Source organism: Dendrobates tinctorius, unplaced genomic scaffold (assembly GCF_039654945.1).
Source record: "Dendrobates tinctorius isolate UK_male_01 unplaced genomic scaffold, ASM3965494v1 ptg000028l, whole genome shotgun sequence".
NCBI lineage: Eukaryota > Metazoa > Chordata > Amphibia > Anura > Dendrobatidae > Dendrobates > Dendrobates tinctorius.
In genome coordinates, this window is record NW_027361696.1 from 18,602,432 (window position 1) to 18,616,651 (window position 14,220).

The following is a 14,220-nucleotide window of genomic DNA, read 5'->3' on the forward strand; positions in this document are numbered from 1 at the left end:
ATGAGTCATACACAGATAGTAACGCAGTACAAAATCAACAGGCAAACTCACAACGGGAAACAGAATCGGGTCAGAACCATATAAACAAGCTATAGCAACAAACAGGCACACGGGGGTCAGCACACTAGGCCAAAGGCGAAAGTATAACTGGCAGGGATTGAAGCTACCCAGGGGTTTATGAAGCTCTCCCAGAACCAGAAAGAGGCCACAATCATTAACCCCAAGTGTGCAGGTCAAAACCTGCACAGAGCTCCAGCCTTTAACCCCCGGTGTGCAGCTCAAAAACCTGCACTGGGATCATGACAGATCCTTTTTGGGGTCACAGTTTTCCGATTTCTTCATTCCTGTAGTATAGTTAACTCCATTCCATCTGCCCGTCAGATGAAGGTCCTTGCCATTGTCCTGAGTTAGCGATACACCGGCGCCGCCATCATTACCGTATCCCGAGCCTGTGATACCGCCATAATGAAATCCTTTCTAGAAGATCCGCCCACTAACGCTAAGAACACTTCAGGGGAATTACAAACGTGAAAACAACTTGGAATTGCCTTTGGAAGTGTCTCGTGTCTCTCGCCGCCGATCTCTCTGATGTATTTTTGCTGAAATATTCTGATAATAAATAGGGAAAAATCAGTGCATTAATCAGAAAGCGTCGTCTCACTCTGCCAAGGGACATGGCGAGACGTGGGCTGCCGATCATCTTCTCAGGACGTATTACCAACATCTTTTATTAAAAAAGTCCATGTCTGACATACAATATAGCTGTTGACTGACCAGAATCGTTCGAGGTATCTTGTGGAAGAAGGTGGAGAAGCAGGGAAATGGTTGTGGAAACCTGCAAGCAGGTGGGTGACCAAAGTCAGCTCTCTGTAGTCTCGAAAATGGCGGACATAGTCAAGAGAAGCTAAAATACTCTACCATTTAACCAAGTAGAAGAAAGCTCTAATCGTTTGTTACAATGTATCATGTCAGCTTGTAGATAGTTTCAACTGGATACAATTGTAACAAACCCTCAGTCACAGGAGCTGATCCTCGGCCATCACTTGAGGGTGCATTATACTTCTATAGCAGAGGCATAGCTAGGGGTTCAGCTAGGGGTTCAGCTCGGGGGGGGGGCAAAAATCTGAGTGGACCCCTAACCAGCAACCTTGATTACAACTCAGGTGATGAACCCAGTGGCAGTAGCTCTGGGTGGGCCCCCTCAGAGCAAGGGGCACGGGGCGACCGCATCCTCTGACCCCCTGGTAGCTACGCTATTGTGCTATAGAGGTAACTCTGATCTGTACAGATTAGTAAAGCTGAAGCCTTTAAAGCTGCAATACCACACAAAACCTGAAAACAGGTGTGGCGCTGTTTGACAGAAGGCATATTTTTCTAATTCTGGAGGTAAAACCCCTTTAAACAATGAGATTTACAGAGATCGTCAATGTCATCTCCAAAGGTCAGACCGCAGCGTGAGCCATTATCAAAGCCATAAAGCGCAGCGCGCCAGGCCCATATCTCCAGAGTACCTGCGTCTGATATTTATAGAGCGCGAGCGAGTAAATCATTACAGGCAGGACAACAAATAAATGTGCGCAGAGAAGGAAAGGGAGCGCACCGCCGACATGAATTCAGTTTTATTTCATTTTGTTTTTTTCCTTTAAGATAACGAGAAATTTCAGAGATGTAAGAGGACGATGAGAATGCATTACTTTCCTGCCGCAGAATCCATCAGTGTATCAATGACGTCCCGCAGGGCTCCTCGCCATGGGCGACAGTCATCGCAGGAGGCGAAGTCACCACTGATTCTCCCCGCTGGAGCCGCTCAGGCGAATCCATTACAATCATGCAACGAGTCGCTGAAAAGAAAGAAGTGACAGCGGCAGGTAGATGGCAGCCATGCTCGCTCCTGGGGCGCAGGAAGGAGCGATCACAAACTAGGGACCTCCGCTGCACCCCGGGGGAATCCCATAGTGTCCAGCTCTGCCTCATCTAAGGGGGACATGTCCTGATTCATGGATAGAATGACTGACGCATGGAGAGCGGGAGCAGGAGGCATTTGTGGATGTAGCAGAGCTGAGATAATGGTGGTTAATGGTTGGGATTTTTAATAGTGGCACTCTTCAGCCTACTTTAATTAATAGGGTACCTTATGGACTGGGTACATAATGGAGGCACCTTATGGGATTATTAATGGATTATGGAGTAATGAGGTCCAAGCTACGTGTACAGACATTATCGCCGCCGGCCGCTCAGAACCTAATCTCCGCACTGACAGCACAGTCGTTACTGCGTCTTGAAGAGCAGCTGACAGAACGATTCGCAGCCATTTCCTTGATTACTGACATTTGTTGCAGGCGTCCTGACGCTCGTACTCAGATCCCTGCTGCGTCATTCGCTCAGCACAGCGATAATTACCTGCGCTCTGCACTGCCACATAGAAATGGCAGCGAATGGACAGGGTGGAGCAACACGCAATAAACACCTAAGAAAGTAGAAAAAGATAAAGAGCGATAAAGAGGGAAGGAAAGACGGAAGGAAAGAAATTGAGAGGGAGGGAGACAGAGACAGAGAGAGAGAAAGAAAATGAGGAAGAGAGAAAAAGAAAATTGTAGATAGAAAGAAGGCGAGAAAAAAAAATATAAAAAAAGAAAAAATGAAAAAAAGAAAAAGAGAGGGAAGAGAGAAAATTGTAGAAAGCAAAAAAAATAGGAAGGAAGGAAGGAAGGAAAGAATAAAAAGTAAAAAAAGAGAAAATATTATAGATAGAAAGCGAGAAAAAATAGAAAGAGGAAGAAAAAAAAAACAACAAAAGAAAATGAAAGGGAAGAGAGAAAATTGTAGGAAGAAAGCAAGAGCAAAATAGGAAGGAAGGAAAGAAGAAAAGAGAAAAAGAAAGAAGGAAAAAAGTATACATAGAAAGAAAGTGAGAAAAATGGAAAGAGGAAAAAAAAAAAAAAGAAAGTATCAGACTGAGGTCTGCAGTTTCCGCCTAGACATTGAGCTTTAGTTCCTCTCTAATGTCAGGATCTCTACTTGCTGTTGGTGAATTGAAACCTTCTTGTTTAAACCAGGGCTGTCACACTTGAGGGTTTGTCACAGTTGTATCCAGTCCTAGAAATCCTCCATAGATTGTGCAGATAACCTGGGGGGGGGGGGCATTAACCTTCAAAACCCCAGCTGCTTTGATACTACAACTCCCACCATTCCCTGACACTAGTAGGGGTTCATCTATATACGCTTCCTATTGACTGCATACAGGTCGCCCACTAGTGGCTGATATTTTCACCAGTTGAGAATGGTGGGCTTTAAGAAGTACGGGAGCTCAGATGTTACAAAAACTACAACTCCCAGCATGCTCTGAAAGTTGTATGAAATATATTGGGTCGTGTTTATGGGGTCTGGCAATGCCAGGGATTCTTCTAAAAGACACCATAACGGCATATAATATGTAACATCCATCCCAGCTGATGCAGAACCTCTTTGAGAAAAGGAAATCGAGCTTTAGTTGATCACATTGACAACTTATTCAGTGCTTCCTCATCGGGTAAGTTACCACGGTCAGTAAACACTGCGTACATCCATAGCGTCCAACCTGCAACATCCAGATGTTACAGCATAGTGGAGGGGATTTCATGACATCCCATCTCCACTATGCGTGCAGGGACGCCTCCGGCTTACCTGCAGAAACGGACATGAGGCGCGTCTTTCCAGACCGCAGCATGTCTATTTATCTTGCAGAGATGCTCAGTCTCCACAAGATAAAGTCACCCGTACAGTGTATAGGACGCCGTGATTCCACACGGTTTAATGAACACATGCAGAATCACCGGCGTTCAAAAACCGGCCACGCTTCGGACGGAGCGGACATGTGCTGCATCCAAAGCGCTGCCTAATACTGACCGTGGAAACAAACCCTTCCTCTTCTTTTTTTTTTCCTGATGAGGTTCTGTATACCATGAGCTCGGGTCCTCGGGCATGGCGCATAGTTTTAGTAGTGAACGGTGGACGTGACGTTTACCCATCAAGGAGGTACCTGGTTCCTTATCTATCGGTCTGGTGGCTGCCACCAGGCAGGATTACCCAAAGGTTAAGGATTTGGGAGGAGACAGTGTGAGATGAAGAAGGGTAAGCGCCCGGTGACCTGAGTAGATGTATAGATCGGATGCCACCTTATTGAAAGATGCCACCACTCACCCGGGAGGATTGACACCAGCACTCCTGGCAGTATTATTTACCTAGGTCACTTTGAGCTGGTTCATTAATGTACAATATGACATTAGAAATAGCTAGCGGCTGAGCCTCACAAGCCGTGCAGGGCCTTCATGGCAACAAGTATGGTATGGCGGTTGCTAAATCTAATGTCTAATGTCTTATGTTTCAATATTATGAAGTAAGATCCAAACTGGACCAGGGAAACGCAGAGGATGACGTGACGTCTATATGAATTTTTCAAAGGTATTGGACACAGGGCCACGTATATGGCTGGTATATCAAACATAGGACTAGAGGAAAATGTGTGTAAATGGGTTAACAACAGGCTCAGTGACAGGAAACAAAGGGCGGTCATTAAAGGAACACACTAGGATTGGGTCACAGTTAACAGTGGAGTACCACAGGGGTCAGTATTTTAACATATTTATTAAAGACCAGAGTAGATTTACAATATTTGCAGACAGTAAACTTTGCAAGGTAACTTAGCACAGAGGTGGAAAATGTCATATTACAGAGGGATTTATAGATCGGGTACAGAGAAGAGCAACCACTGCAATACCAAGACATGTTATTGAACTTGGGGCTAATTAGTTTGGAAAACTGAAAGCTTAGGGGCGATCTTATTACAATGTACAAATATATGTGGGTACAGTACAGAGATCTTTCCAATTATCTTTTTGCATCAAGGTCTGTGATATGGACAAGAGCACATTCTCTACATCTAGGAGAAGGTTTAATCATAAATCACAGACGCAGATTCTTTACAGTACAAGGAGCCAGACTATGGATTCTTTACTGTATGAGGAGCCAGACTATGGATTCTTTAATGTACGAGGAGCCAGACTATGGATTCTTTACTGTACGAGGAGCCAGACTATGGATCTCCCCGACGATGTTGTAATGGTTGAGTGGTAAGCACTGTAGCCTTGCATTCAGGGCTGTGTAGTCGGTAAGCCAAACCTGCGACTCAGACTCCTCAATTTCTCTTACACCAACTCCGACTCCCAAATATATTGCTTATATTTAAGTGAAAAATTTATTGTAGTACAATGTGAAAATCAGACATTTAATCATTTTTATAATACAATAATCAATATATTTAGACAGAACATAATATATTTATTGGAACACAACTTTAGAACACAAAAAACTAATAAATTGTAAACATGCACTATCAATTACATATATATATATATATATATATATATCACACACTAATAAACTATGTAAGTGACAAAAAACAGTTTTCAACAAAAACATACTAAACAACATTTGTACAGTCTATGAATTTGTTCTAAGAAATAGAATTGCCTCCATCAGATCCTCCTTCATAGATGACCGCAAATCTGACCTAATAATTTTAAGGCTAGAGGACAACCTCTCTACACTAACTTGGGTTGGAGGCAAAGCCGTAACCACATGGGCAACATCTCTAACAATTTCCAAGTATAAAGGAATTGCCTTACGCACAGTCAGTTTTGATGAACGGTTGTATTTTTCTATTTCTTTGAGAGCAAGTGAAACATTTTGCTGAAATATGGTCAATCTGCTTGCTATAGGAGACGGAGTGAAATCTTTTTCCTCGAGGCAACGCTTTGTCTGCTCCATGTCATCCAAATGCTTGTCAAAGTCAAACTCCTTATCTGATGAGGATGAAGATATGGCAGCAGCCGCAATGTCAGGACCCATGTCCTCTTGCACCTGGCAGTCCTCCTGTAGGCCACTCATCCTAACTGCTACCTCAGTCAGAGCTTCTTTTCCTTTAGTAAGCTGTTGATCATCATACGATGACTTTGGTCCACAAACAGCTGCCAGAAAAAATTTATTTTCCAATAGCTGTGTCTCTCTCCGTTTCATTGAAGCAGAAAGGCAATCTGCGATTAAACCTCCTCATTGGGACAGGCAAAATAGCAAGTTCTTCCACTCCCTTATGAAAATGCCAGGAGTTAAATCCTCAGCTTGTAATTTTATAGTCACAGTAAATGGGCGATTAAGCAATTCCTTCAATTCAGCCACTTGTGTCCATTGATCTTCATTTAGGGTTACCTGAGGATTCGCCATATCTATAAGAAATGGTTTTAGTTCAAGCAATCGCTCAATCATTAAATAAGTGCTGCCCCACCGGGTGGCTTGATCAACAATTGCTCTTTTCCAGCACGTCTCTTCAAGATGGAATCAATTTTAGGGGTTCTGGCGACAATAACCAATTTCCCAATCAGATTTCCAGCATGTCCCTCTTGCAGACTATCTCTTATTGCCAGCTGCAGCGTGTGCACAACACAGCGCATGTGATGAAAATGAAAGTGTTTTGAAGAAGCTTCAACAAGATCATCTATTTCTACAGTATAATTTTGCTGTTCTTCTGTAGTAATATCTGTTTGTTCCTCAGTTACATGAACAGCACTGTGGCCTGCCATCTCAAACATACTGAATCCAAAATTTTCTTCTAGTTGTTGCTCATTATTCTCATTCAGCAGTTTAATTGTACTTATCATGTTTGAAGCATTGTCCATTACAATAGCAAGAACCTGTTCTTTTTTGAGTTCGTAATCTTGCAGAACTTTTTCACCTAAGGCCTGGAGAAACTGGCTGCTGTGATGAGCTTTAGTATCTTTTACTGCCAGCGTGTTAGTAACAATTTCTTTGTTGTCACAAACATATCGAACATTGATAGCAAAATAGTTCACTCTGTGACGTGTGCAGGCATCCATTTTAAGAGACATGAAGCGTCTTTTGAGAGTCTTTTTAAGATCTTCCTTTCACAGACAGCACATAATAATCACCTACAATATTAGCATTAGTTACCTTCCTGTGACAGAGATGAGCAGTAGTACTTTAAGGCCAGAGTCACACTACAGCGAGATACGGCCGAGTCTCGCAGGTTAAAACCAAGCTCTGGCACCAGGACTCCTGAGCGGAGCGTGCAGCTCCATGTATTGCTGTGTGGCTGCACACTCCGCTCCGGAGTGCCGATGCCAGAGCTTGGTTTTAACCTGCGAGACTCGGCCGTATTACGCTGTGTGTGATCCCGGCCTAACTTTCTCACTTTCTCCAGCTCGGGGCCCAGGAATCGGATCCTGTGCAGGCAGGCACCCCTCCCTCTCCTCTCTCTGGTGAAGACGGCAGAACACAGGACAGAGGAGGGGAGATTGCCCCCTGCAGTCTGGAACCGGTGCAGGCCAGGAGCACTGCAGCATACAAGTGAGTTTTGATAGGTGCGTGCCCCTGCTTCTCCCCTCGCTGGCTACGGCCATGATTGACACACAGCATTTTTGCGGATCCGTTTTTGCAGTAAAATGCAGTGACTCTGGGTATCCCAGCAAAGTCAATGGGTCTCAAGATATGACATTCAGACACATCGTTTTGTGAGGATCCGTTTTTGGGCTGAATGAGCATATCAGATTGTGCAGCATTTTTCTAATCTGCTTTTGCTATTGAAAATATTATCTATGAGCTCAAAAACCTTTCAGGTGATGCGGTTTTTTAAAAAGCTGATCTGCTTTTGCAGCTGAAAAACGTATCCTCAAAAACGCAGGAAAAACGCTGTGTGTGAATGTAGCCTTAGATCAGGAATGGAACAGCCATTTATAGGACATTTCATAACTTTCCCAAATTCCTATGAAAAAATCTTCAGCACATTCTGCATTGAACTACTGTACCCAATTTGTTATTATAGGAGTCGGTCCATTTTATACCGACTCCACCAGTCGGAGTCGTGGAGTCGGAGCTCATTTTGGTGGAGTCGGAGTCGGTATAAAATGGACCGACTCCTAAAAAATATAATAAATTGGGTACAGTAGTTGGGTACAGTAGTTCAATGCAGAATGTGCTGAAGATTTTTTCATAGGAATTTGGGAAAGTTATGAAATGTATAGAAGCAGGGGCACGCACCTATCAAAACTCACTTGTATGCTGCAGTGCTCCCGTCCTGCACCGGCTCCAGCATGCAGGGGGCAATCTCCCCTCCTCTGTCCTGTCTTCTGCCGTCTTCACCAGAGAGAGGAGGGGGAGGGGTGCCTGCCCTGTACAGGATCCGATTCCTGGGCCCCGAGCTGGAGAAAGTGGGAAAGTTGTGCACACGCTGCAGCTGGCAATAAGTGATAGTCTGCAAGAGTGACATGCTGGAAAAGTGAGGAAATTGGGTTATTGCCGCCAGAACCCCTAAAATTGATTCCATCTTGAAGAGACGTGCTTGGAAAGGGGCAATTGTCGATCAAGCCACTCGGTGGGGCAGCACTTTATGATTGAGTGATTGCTTGAACTAAAACCGTTTCTTATAGATATGGCAAACCTTCAGGTAACCCTAAATGAAGGTCAATGGACACAGGTGGCTGAATTGAAGGAATTGCTTAATCGCCCATTTACTGTGACTAGAAAATTACAAGCTGAGGATTTAACTCCTGGCATTTTCATAAGGGGGTGGAAGAACGTGCTGTTTTGCCTGTCCCAAAGAGGCGATTTAATCGCAGATGGCCTTTCTGCTTCAATGAAACGGAGAGAGACACAGCTATTGGAAAATAACATTTTTCTGGCAGCTGTTTGTGGACCAAAGTCATCGTATACTGCTTGATGATCAACAGCTTACTAAAGGAAAAGAAGCTCTGACTGAGGTGGCAGTTACGATGAGTGGCCTACAGGAGGACTGCCAGGCGCAAGAGGACTCTGGTCCTGACAGTGCTGCTGCTGCCATATCTTCATCCTCATCAGATGAGGAGTTTGACTTTGACAAGTATTTGGATGACATGGAGCAGGCAAAGCGTTGCCTCAAGGAAAAAGATTTCACTCCGTCTCCTATAGCAAGCAGATTGACCATATTTCAGCAAAATCTTTCACTTGTTCTCAAAGAAAAAGAAAAATTCAACCGTTCATCAAAACTGACTGTGCATGAGGCAATTCCTTTATACTCGGAAATTGTTAGAGATGTTGCCCATGTGGTTACGGCTTTGCCTCCAACCCAAGTTAGTGTAGAGAGGCTGTTCTCTGTCCTTAAAATTATTAGGTCAGATTTGAGGTCATCTATGAAGGAGGATCTGATGGAGGCAATTTCATAGACTGCACAAATGTTATTTAGCATGTTTTTGTTGAAAACTGTTTTTTTCCACTTACATAGTTTATTACATAGTGATATATATATATATATATATATATATATACAGTATGTAATCGATATTACATAGTGTATTACATATTTACAATCTATTACAGTTTTTTGTGTTCTAAAGTTGTATTCCAATAAATAGATATTATGTTCTATCTAAATATCTTGATTATTGTATCATAGAAATGATTAAATGTCTGATGTTCACATTGTACTACAATAAATTTTTCACTTAAATATAAGCAATATATGGTGGAGTCGGTGGAAGGGAAATTGAGGATTCGGAGTCGCAGGTTTGGCTTACCGACTCCACAGCCCTGTTCAAATCCCACCAAGGTTTCCTCTGGGTACTCCGATTTCCTCCCACATTCCTAAGACATACTGATAGGGAATCTAGATTGTAAGCCCCATGAGGACAGTGCCGATAATGTCTGTAGAGCGACTTGGAATTAATGGCGTTATATAAACGAGTAAAATAAATAAAAATTCACTATTGAAACTTCTTCCATGATCCTTGCTGACGATCTGTAGGTCCGGCATCTCACAGCAACCTGAGGCCATAATAAAATGGGCGACCGAGGCATTTTACAGCAGCACTGACGTAACGCAGACAGAAGGAGCGGCAGCGTGAAACGGGAGGAGACCACAAGGAAGGAATTAAGTGAAAGGACGGCGAGTGTCTTATCCGACGTCCATATAAAAGCAGGAACTTTGGTGCTGAACACGCGTGCACGCAGCAGAGCCGAGCTCGTCAGTTGGCACAGGTCATGGTAATCCCATATAAACCCCTCGCTATCTGTGCTGGAAACAATTCCATATCCACGTCTCTCGTCAGATCACATATAAACCGGCGCCCGTGCTGATTTATTGACCATGAAAACATGAAGATGATGATCTGAGTGAAGAAACGCACAACGTCTTATATGTCAGAGATCACACCCCCCCCAAAACAAAGAGTGGAGAAATCTCTGGCCAGAACTACAAATCCCAGCAGCCTTTGTCAGCCCCCTATAAGATTGACGGACAGTAACCTGGACATATATCAGCTGTAACAACCTGTCACCAAGGACACGTACAATATCAGTTATCATGGCTCCAGGAACACATGATATCCCAACACCGCATAGAGCTATAATATACCCCCCCTGCACAGTTATAATATAACCCCCCTGCACAGTTATAATATACCCCCCTGCACAGTTATAATATAACCCCCTGCACAGTTATAATATAACCCCCTGCACAGTTATAATATAACCCCCCTGCACAGTTATAATATACCCCCCCTGCACAGTTATAATATAACCCCCCTGCACAGTTATAATATAACCCCCCTGCACAGTTATAATATATAATATACCCCCCGCACAGTTATAATATAACCCCCCTGCACAGTTATAATATAACCCCCCTGCACAGTTATAATATAACCCCCCTGCACAGTTATAATATATAATATACCCCCCGCACAGTTATAATATAACCCCCTGCACAGTTATAATATAACCCCCCTGCACAGTTATAATATAACCCCCCTGCACAGTTATAATATAACCCCCCTGCACAGTTATAATATACCCCCCTGCAGCTATAATATACCCCCCTGCACAGTTAGAATATAACCCCCCTGCACAGTTAGAATATAACCCCCCTGCACAGTTAGAATATATAATATAACCCCCCTGCACAGTTAGAATATAACCCCCCTGCAGTTATAATATATAATATAACCCCCTGCACAGTTATAATATATAATATACCCCCTGCACAGTTAGAATATAACCCCCTGCACAGATAGAATATAACCCCCCTGCACAGTTATAATATATAATATACCCCCTGCACAGTTAGAATATATAATATACCCCCTGCACAGTTAGAATATAACCTCCCTGCACAGATAGAATATAACCCCCCTGCACAGTTAGAATATATAATATACCCCCCTGCACAGTTAGAATATAACCCCCCTGCACAGTTAGAATATATAATATACCCCCCTGCACAGTTAGAATATAACCCCCCTGCACAGTTAGAATATAACCCCCCTGCACAGTTAGAATATAACCCCCCTGCACAGTTAGAATATAACCCCCCTGCACAGTTAGAATATATAATATACCCCCCTGCACAGTTAGAATATAACCCCCCTGCACAGTTAGAATATATAATATACCCCCCTGCACAGTTAGAATATATAATATACCCCCCTGCACAGTTAGAATATAACCCCCCTGCACAGTTAGAATATATAATATACCCCCCTGCACAGTTAGAATATAACCCCCCTGCACAGTTAGAATATATAATATACCCCCCTGCACAGTTAGAATATAACCCCCCTGCACAGTTAGAATATAACCCCCCTGCACAGTTAGAATATAACCCCCCTGCACAGTTAGAATATATAATATACCCCCCTGCACAGTTAGAATATAACCCCCCTGCACAGTTAGAATATATAATATACCCCCCTGCACAGTTAGAATATATAATATACCCCCCTGCACAGTTAGAATATAACCCCCCTGCACAGTTAGAATATATAATATACCCCCCTGCACAGTTAGAATATAACCCCCCTGCACAGTTAGAATATATAATATACCCCCCTGCACAGTTAGAATATAACCCCCCTGCACAGTTAGAATATAACTCCCCTGCACAGTTAGAATATAACCCCCCTGCACAGTTAGAATATAACCCCCCTGCACAGTTAGAATATAACCCCCCTGCACAGTTAGAATATAACCCCCCTGCACAGTTAGAATATATAATATACCCCCCTGCACAGTTAGAATATAACCCCCCTGCACAGTTAGAATATATAATATACCCCCCTGCACAGTTAGAATATATAATATACCCCCCTGCACAGTTAGAATATAACCCCCCTGCACAGTTAGAATATAACCCCCCTGCACAGTTAGAATATAACCCCCCTGCACAGTTAGAATATATAATATACCCCCCTGCACAGTTAGAATATAACCCCCCTGCACAGTTAGAATATAACCCCCCTGCACAGTTAGAATATAACCCCCCTGCACAGTTAGAATATATAATATACCCCCCTGCACAGTTAGAATATAACCCCCCTGCACAGTTAGAATATATAATATACCCCCCTGCACAGTTATAGTCTGGGCTGCCCACTGACAGCCGCCTGCAGAAGACATGAAACAACCTGACCTTAACCCCTTCCTCCTCCCACCCACAGACAGACACGAGGGGCCGAGGACTCACCCGAATCCCGTCTGTGCAGGGGTCTCCGGGGGAGGCGGGAGCCGCAGGTGCACAGCGCGTCCTGTTTTCTTCTGCCTCCTCGGCTACAGGTGGCCGCCAGGCAGCAGCACGGGGCTCAGGAGACTCTGCGCGGTGTATGAGGGGAGACTCTGCGCGGTGTATGAGGGGAGACTCTGCGCGGTGTATGAGGGGAGACTGCGCGGTGTATGAGGGGAGACTCTGCGCGGTGTATGAGGGGAGACTGCGCGGTGTATGAGGGGAGACTCTGCGCGGTGTATGAGGGGAGACTGCGCGGTGTATGAGGGGAGACTCTGCGCGGTGTATGAGGGGAGACTGCGCGGTGTATGAGGGGAGACTCTGCGCGGTGTATGAGGGGAGACTGCGCGGTGTATGAGGGGAGACTCTGCGCGGTGTATGAGGGGAGACTGCGCGGTGTATGAGGGGAGACTCTGCGCGGTGTATGAGGGGAGACTGCGCGGTGTATGAGGGGAGACTCTGCGCGGTGTATGAGGGGAGACTGCGCGGTGTATGAGGGGAGACTCTGCGCGGTGTATGAGGGGAGACTGCGCGGTGTATGAGGGGAGACTCTGCGCGGTGTATGAGGGGAGACTGCGCGGTGTATGAGGGGAGACTCTGCGCGGTGTATGAGGGGAGACTCTGCGCGGTGTATGAGGGGAGACTGCGCGGTGTATGAGGGGAGACTGCGCGGTGTATGAGGGGAGACTCTGCGCGGTGTATGAGGGGAGACTCTGCGCGGTGTATGAGGGAAGACTGCTGCTCAGTGCTGGGCTGGGGCGGACTCAGGGAGAGGAGCAGCCAGCAGATCCCGGCACAGATCCCCGCACACAGCCATGGCGGGCGGCTGACCATCAGCACACAGCACTTTAGTCAGAGGTAGTAACCATAGCAACGCCTAATACACAGCCTGCGCCCGCCACCCCTCCTGTGCGCACGCCGCCCTGCACCGGGGAAGGCAATTACACACGATGTGACATCTGACAGTCAGCAGGAAGTCATAACAAGTAATTAAGTTACACATCAAAGAAACAGTCAGCAATGCCATTAACTCCGCGCATCCTCCATGGTGGCGGCCCCCAGTACTCCTCTGGTAACACGTCTCACAGCACACGAGACCCTGATATCTGCGTCCCCAGCCAATGAGCTGCAGGTGTGATGTGTGCATCCTGCCCAGATACAGGGCTGCACTGTGTGAACCTGGCCCTACAGGTGAGGGGGCGGCATATCCCAAACCATCCCATACAGCACTGCATCCACAGACACTACAAGTCAAAGAATAACCCGACCCTACAGGTGAGGGGAGGAGGCAACATGTCCCAAACCATCCCATACAGCACTGCACCCACAGACACTACAAGTCCCAGCATAACCTGGTCCTACAGGTGAGGGGGCGGCATATCCCAAACCATCCCATACAGCACTGCATCCACAGACGCTACAAGTCCCAGCATAATCTGGTCCTACAAGTGAGGGGAGGGGGCGTCATATCCCAAACCATCCCACACAGGACTGCACCCACAGACACTACAAGTCCCAGCATAATCTGGTCCTACAAGTGAGGGGAGGGGGCGACATATCCCAAACCATCCCACAAAGCACTGCATCCACAGACGCTACAAGTCCCAGCATAATCTGGTCCTACAAGTGAGGGGAGGGGGCGT

The 14,220-nt window shown here is 45.3% G+C and overlaps 1 protein-coding gene across 2 annotated transcripts in view; it reads right to left on the bottom strand.

Annotated features, from left to right (window-relative positions):
* Positions 1-13,427, bottom strand: part of VWA5B1 (von Willebrand factor A domain containing 5B1) — a 103,443-nt gene extending 90,016 nt beyond the window's left edge. For both annotated transcript variants that reach the window (XM_073570364.1, XM_073570363.1), the window contains exon 1: positions 12,542-13,427. The gene's annotated coding sequence lies outside the window, so the exon portion shown is untranslated. The remainder of the gene's footprint in view (positions 1-12,541) is intronic.
* Between the last annotated feature and the right edge of the window lie 793 nt (positions 13,428-14,220).